The following is a 7,097-nucleotide window of genomic DNA, read 5'->3' on the forward strand; positions in this document are numbered from 1 at the left end:
ACTCTCCCCTGCCTCCCTACCGCCCTCCCTACCTTCCTCACTTCCTCCTCACCTCCCCTTCCTTCCCCTGTCACTCTGTCGGGCCATTCCTCATACTATATCACGTACCACGGACTCAAGTTACTCCGTGTGTCCATGACCGTGACCGTGACTTCTGAGGGGCATGACGGAGGCGACGAAGAAGGAGGAGGAGGAGGAGGAGGAGGAGGAGATGCAAATATGATGAAGGGGGAAATGGAGGTAGAAAATGGGGTTATGGAAGAGACTGCGGAAAAGAGGGGGAGGGGGGAAGGGGGGAACAGGAAGACATGTGGAGAGGGAAGTTGTCATGTTGGGGGGGGGGGAGGTAAGGGAGGAAGGGAGGGAGATGGGGAGGAAAGGTGTGAAGGGAAAGTGGATTGAAAAAGGGAGAGAGAAAGAGGTGGAATATGAGGTGATGGTGGAGGATGGTGTTGAGCCGTTTAAAAAAAAAAAAAAGATGGAAAAGCATACAAAAGGGAGAAGAGATGGAGGTGGAGTAAGGAAGAGTGGAGTGAAGGTAAAGGGAAGGGTGTAGAAGAGAAGGAGAAGGAGAAAAAGGAAGGACAGAGAGGCAGGTGGAGGAGGAGGATGGAAGAAGGAACATGCAAAGGAGATAGAAGGTGGAAGTGGAGACAGGTGGAAAAGAGAGGAGAGGAGTGAAGGTAAAGGGAAGGGTATGGAAGAGAATGAGAAAGAGAAGGAGAGAAAGGAAGGATAGAAAGGCAGGTGGAGGAGGAGGAAGACGGAAGAAGGAAGGAACATGCAAAGGAGATAGAAGGTGGAAGTGGAGACAGGTGGAAAAGGGGAAGACGCGAGTGAAGATAAAGGGAAGGGTATAGAAGAGAAAGAGGAGAGAAAGGAAGGATAGAAAGGCAGGTGGAGGAGGAGGAAGATGGAAGAAGGAAGGGACATGCAAAGGAAATAGAAGGTGGAAGTGGAGACAGGTGGAAAAGGAGAGGACGCATTAAGTGGATGGGAAAAAAAAAAGAGGAAAAGTATGAGATCAGAGTACTTTGCAAGCTTAATTAAAGGGCTACAGTATATATATATGAAGACACGTAGAGCTTCATAAGGGCTGGCAAAGGTACCGCATGAGGTCATAGTCTAATACATAATAAGTTCTGGAAAATATTACTTCACAAACACCGTATTATTAGTATTTCATCGCGTTACGAACCCAATCAACTCACGGGAGAACTTCGTAAGGTCAAAAGAGAACACTGAGGAGGCCAGGTGTTTGAAAAGGTCAGGTAGCTAATAAGTTCCCATCCCCCCGCCCCCCAAAAAATATTAGATAAGGTCATGCACTTGTATTATGTGTATGTATATTCTAGAGGAGGTGTACATACATACCCTATACATGAAACACACACACACACACACACGCACACTCACTCACCTGTGGCTCCAGTCTCGTGCAGAAGGAGGAGGAGGAGGACTGGGAGGAGGTCGGCGGGGGAGGTCCCTTGATAGCTACGCCCTCTGGAGATAGCTCGCTACTATATCCGTGAGGTGTGAGGACTGGCAAACGAGGGACACACCTGCCTCACACCTGCCTCACCCCTGCCTCACCCCCGCTGCTCCCTCACCCTCTCCGTCAGTGTGTCAAGGCCGCCCTCAGCCTCCCAGAGTAGACGGATGGAGGGACAGAGACAGAGGGAGAGTCACACAGTACAGGCCCCAGAGAGCACAGGGAAGGCACTCGTCACACGTCACTTGGCACTCTGGCTCCCGGGGGCGTCATGGAGTGCCACGGGGGGCGGGGTGCATGGCTGTGTGCGTGAGGGGGGGCGTGCGAGGGGGTGGAGGGGCGCGTGTGTGGCGGAAGGGCGGAGCGTGTAGTGGAGCGTGGTTACCTCACGAAGACCAAGCTGGCACTGTCTTCTGCTGTACCACCACCACCACCACCGCCTCCTCCGCCAACTGTTGCCCCGCCCCTCTCACTCCCGCGCCGCATCCCGACCAGCACCTCCACCACCATCACCACCAATGTATCTATCATTATCTATCACCTTTCGGTTTTTTTTTCTCTCTCTCGTCACTCTCTTTCTACATGTCTATCTTATTTTTCGTCTTTCAGTACCTCATCCTCATCCTCCTCTTCCTCCTTCTCCTCTTCTTTTGTTTATTCTTTTTTTCTCCTCTCTCTTTCTCGATCTGTCTATCTATCTCATGTTATTTTTTGCCTCCCATCTTCCTCTGTTTATCCTTTAAATATCTCCTCTTTCTCCCCATCCTCCTCCTCCTCCTCCTCCTTCTCTATCACCTCGTTCTCTTTTTCTCTCTTTTTCTCTTTATTTCATGTTATCTTACACATCCTATCTTCCTATGTATCGCCTTTAATACTTCCTCTTCCTCCTCTTCTTCCTCCTCCTCCTCCTCCTCCTCCTCCTCCTCCTCATCGTCACCGCTTCGATGGGTCCAGCACCTGTTATCCCCTCTCAAACACACACACACACACACACACACACACACACACGCACACACACCAAAACTAGGGCAGGAGGACCGAGTGTGTGCGTGGGTCTGTCGGTCTTTAAAGCACTCGGCAAATAGGGAAGAGGAGGAGGAGGAGGAGGAGGAGGAGGAGGAGGAGGAGGATGCCGGGGACGAAGAAGAGATAGAAGAGTAAGAGGAGGAAGAGGAGTTGGAGGAGGATAGAGAATAGGGTGAGGTAAAATAGACTTCATGGGATCATGTTATTAGGTGGGTAATAGATTACACGGAGTTTAGGGGTCAAAGGAGCTGCCTCGCCTAGGGGCCTCGGCCTGCAGTCTCCTGCGTTCTTATGTTCTTATGTTCTTATGAGTATAAAGAAAAGGAGAAGGAGGAGGAGGAAGAAGAAAAGGAGGAGGAGGAGGAGAACAAGAAAAAGAAAAAGAAAAAAACAAGAAAAACAGATAAAAGAAGAACGAAAAGAACAAGAACAAGAACATGAACAAGGAGGAAGTAAGTAGCGGGCTTTTTTATATATTTTTCTTTACGCCCTTGAACTGTCTCCTTAGCTGTAAAAAAAAAAAAATAGATTATGATGAAAATGAAAAATATAAAAACAGTGACAATGAAAATGATGATGATGATGATGATGATGATGAGGAGGAGGAGGAGGAGGAGGAGGAGGAGGAGGAGGAGGAGGACAATGAGGAAGGGATTCTGTTCGTTCATCGCCTGGGCACCTGTCAGTCAACCCGTCACAGTCTGTCCATCTGTCTGTCTGTCCATCTGTCTGTCTGTCCATCTGTCTGTTTGTCCATCTGTCTGTTTGTCCATCTGTCTGTCTGTCCATCTGTCTGTCTGTCTGTCTGTCTGTCTGTCCATCTGTCTGTCTGTCTGTCTGTCCATCTGTCTGTGTCTGTCTGTCTGTCTGTCTGTCTGTCTGTCTGTCCATCTGTCTGTGTCTGTCTGTCTGTCTGTCTGTCCATCTGTCTGTGTCTGTCTGTCTGTCTGTCTGTCTGCGTGGAGGGAAGCCGAACAAGGGACGAATTATTCTGGTCCAGTTTATTTGTTTATCTTTTATTTTTAATGTATTTCTTTATAGCAACTAATTCACGGTCATTAACGCTAACACCCTCTTCCTCTTCTCGGCTTTCATCAACACACACACACACACACACACACACACACACACACATGCTTTGGGAAATGCGTGAATCATATGGGGGATTATTTTTAAGAGAGAGAGAGAGAGAGAGAGAGAGAGAGAGAGAGAGAGAGAGAGAGAGAGAGAGAGAGAGAGAGAGAGAGAGAGAGAGAGAGAGAGAGAGAGAGAGAGAGAAATAAAATCCTCCACCATAATTAACCTGCCAACAACTCCTCTTTACCTGCCTATTAATTCTTATCATTATTATTATTATTATTATTATTATTATTATTATTATTATTATTATTATTATTATTATTATTATTATTATTATTATTATTATTATTATTATTATCATTATTATCACTATTATCACTTTTCCTACTACTACTACTACTATTACTACTACTACTACCACTACTACTACTACTATTACCATTATTACGTTAACAATCAATTCCGTTTTCTTTCTGCTAGTTAGGAATTGGGTAGTATGGGGGACTCAGGTAGGAGGGAGAAGGGGGGGAGAGAGGGGGGAGAGGGAAGGGGAAGGGGTGGGGGTAATATCTAGTTAGAGGAGGGGGGAAGGGGTATAGGGGTGGCTGCCTGGCTGGGATTAACGTACACACACACACACACACACACACACACACACACACACACACACACACACACACACACACACTTTTTTTCCACTGAACGTGATTGCCTCCTGCTCCTCCTCTTCCTCCTCACTATTCTTTTTCTTCATTTTTCTCCTCCTCCTCCTCCTCTTCCTCCTCCTCAAAATTAGCCTCACTCTCCTCTCATCTCCTTCCTTCTCGGTTTTCCTTCTTCCTCTCCTCTTCACCTTCCTCCCTTATCTCATTCCTCCTTCTCCGTTTTCTCCTCCCACATCTTTCCTCACTCTCCTCCTTCTGTTCATCCTTCAACTTTTTTCCTTCCGTCCGCGCGTTCCTCACTTCACTCTTCCTTTCATTGCTCCTCCTTCCCTTCTTCCTCCGCCTTTCCTTGTCCGACTTCACAAGCTTATTTTCTTTAATCCACTTATCTCCCTTATTTTCCCTTGTCTCCCTTTCAGATGACGTTCCACTCCCTTTCTCTTCCCGTTTCCGTCCCTTCCACTCCTAATGCCCTTCCTTTACTCCCCTCTTCTTTCTTATCTTCTACATTTTCATTCTTTTCTTTCTATCTCTCTCTACTTCATGCCCTGCTTTCCTTCCTATCTACCCTTCCTACCTTGTCGTGTTCCTCCATCCCTTCCATTCCCACCTGTCTCTCTCTCTCTATCATCCCTCCCTCCCTCCGTCGCTTCAATGAGTTTAAGTTTGATAAAGTCACATTTAATAAAGACATAGACAGGAATTGGTTAAGTAATAGAGGTGGATGAGTGGAACAGGCTTGGCAATTGTGGTGAATGCCAACTCGATAGATAGTGTCAAGAAAAGGTTAGGTAATGTTGTGGATGGAGAGGATAGGTGGGGATAGGAGGTGTTGGGTTTACAGGAGTCATGGATAAGGGGATGTATGGTGTCAGGTATTGCCCTTTGTTGCCAATTGACCTCTTGCACACTCATCTTTTTCTTAACCTATTGACAGTCCTCCTATCTGCCTCTTCCACTCCTCTCACTTTCCCTCCGTGTACTTCCCTTCTAATTGTCCTTCTTTTCTATCTGTCGTCCCTCTCTCCCTTCATCTAAGACTTGTCCCTTCTTCCCTATCTTCCTCCTTCCCTTTCCTATGTTCTTCCTTCTCTTCACCTTCATACTTGTCCCTACCGGCACTTCTTCCCTCATGCACTTCCATCATCTCTCCCTCCCACCCTCGCCCACACTCTCTCTCTCTTTCCCTCTCTCCCCTTCCTTCCCCTCTTTCCCTTTCTCCTTCACCTTCACACTCCCTCCGCCTCCGCATACCACCTGCGTCCCTGACTACGAATCTGCGCATTCAGCTGTTCATCCTTCATTTCGGGATGGTCGATAAATAATTCGTACCTGGGGAAACCTGGGGAAGGTAAACTGTGGTGACCAGGATGTTGCACTAACCCTGTGGCACCTAACCTAACCTAACCTAACCTAACCTTACCTAACCTAACCTAACCTAACCTTACCTAACCTAACCTTACCTAACCTAACCTAACCTAACCTAACCTAACCTTACCTAACCTAACCTAACCTAACCTAACCTAACCTAACCTTACCTAACCTAACCTAACCTAACCTAACCTAACCTAACCTAACCTAACCTAACCTAACCTTACCTAACCTAGCCTAACCTATCCTAACCTAACCTTACCTATCCTAACCTAACTTTACCTAACCTAACCTAACCTAACCTAACCTTACCTAACCTAACCTAACCTAACCTTACCTATAGTGTATGATCCCAGCTTTACCTTTAATTTCATACCTGTTCTTTCCGTACCCGCTTTACCTCTCTCCCTCCCCCCCTCTTCCCCCTCCTCCCACCTCCCCCCCCCCACCCCCCCGCCCGCCAATGGCCTACATCCGTGTCGTCTTGTGCCTCAGAACACACTCACTAATGGAGGGCTTCCTGAGGCGTCGGGGCCCCCTATACCTCCTCCTCCACCCCGCGCGTGTAATCCTCCTTCTCCTCCTCCTCCTCACGCCCCTTCACGCCTCATCTTCCTTCTTCTTCTTCTTCTTCTTCTTCGCACCTTCTGTTTTCTTCTCCTCCTCTTCTGACACCTGTTAATGCCTTCTTCTCCTCTTCCTAACGCCCCTCCATGCCTCCTACTCTTCCCACTTTCTGCTTCCTCCTCCTCCTCCTCCTCCTCCTTATGCCCCTCCATGCCTCCTCCCCTTCTTCCCATCTTCTGCTTTCTCCTCATCGTCCTCCTCCTCCACGCCTCTTCATGCCTCCCTTTATTTCCACCTTCTGTTTCCTCCTCCTCCTCCTCCTCCTTCTCCTCCTCCTCTTCCCACCTTCTACTTCCTCCTCTTCCTCCTCCACAACCCCCTTCACCCCTTCTTCCCATCTTCTAACTCTTCCTCTTCCTCCTCCTCTCGCCCCGACATCCATATCTTCCTCCATATCTTCCTGCTTCTGCCTCCTCCTCCTCCTCCTCTTCCCACCTTCTACTTCCTCCTCTTCCTCCTCCACAACCCCCTTCACCCCTTCTTCCCATCTTCTAACTCTTCCTCTTCCTCCTTCTCACGCCCCGACATCCATATCTTCCTCTATATTTTCCTGCCTCCTCCTCCTCTACTCTGAAAAGATTACACACATAAGAGTCCCATCGTATAAAGAACGACTCGGGTGACTCAGCCTCTCTACTACGGCGGAAAGGAGACGCTTACGAGGAGATTTGATTCAAGGCTTCGAGGCGCAATAAGCCGCGACGTTAAAAAAAAAAAAAAAAAAAAAAAAAAAATTCAAGTATACCTGGAGAAGTTGAATAGCGCCGATCACTTCAATTTTTTTTTTTTTTTACTCCATACTAACCCAAGAACCAAAAAAAAAACGGTCCATTGAT

The 7,097-nt window shown here is 47.7% G+C and overlaps 1 protein-coding gene across 2 annotated transcripts in view; it reads right to left on the reverse strand.

Moving 5' to 3' along the window:
- The window catches only part of LOC126981013 (neuroglian-like), a 292,124-nt gene extending 290,225 nt beyond the window's left edge, over positions 1 to 1,899 (reverse strand). For both annotated transcript variants that reach the window (XM_050831620.1, XM_050831617.1), the window contains exon 1: positions 1,421 to 1,899. The gene's annotated coding sequence lies outside the window, so the exon portion shown is untranslated. The remainder of the gene's footprint in view (positions 1 to 1,420) is intronic.
- Between the last annotated feature and the right edge of the window lie 5,198 nt (positions 1,900 to 7,097).

Source organism: Eriocheir sinensis, chromosome 46, assembly GCF_024679095.1.
Source record: "Eriocheir sinensis breed Jianghai 21 chromosome 46, ASM2467909v1, whole genome shotgun sequence".
Lineage (NCBI taxonomy): Eukaryota > Metazoa > Arthropoda > Malacostraca > Decapoda > Varunidae > Eriocheir > Eriocheir sinensis.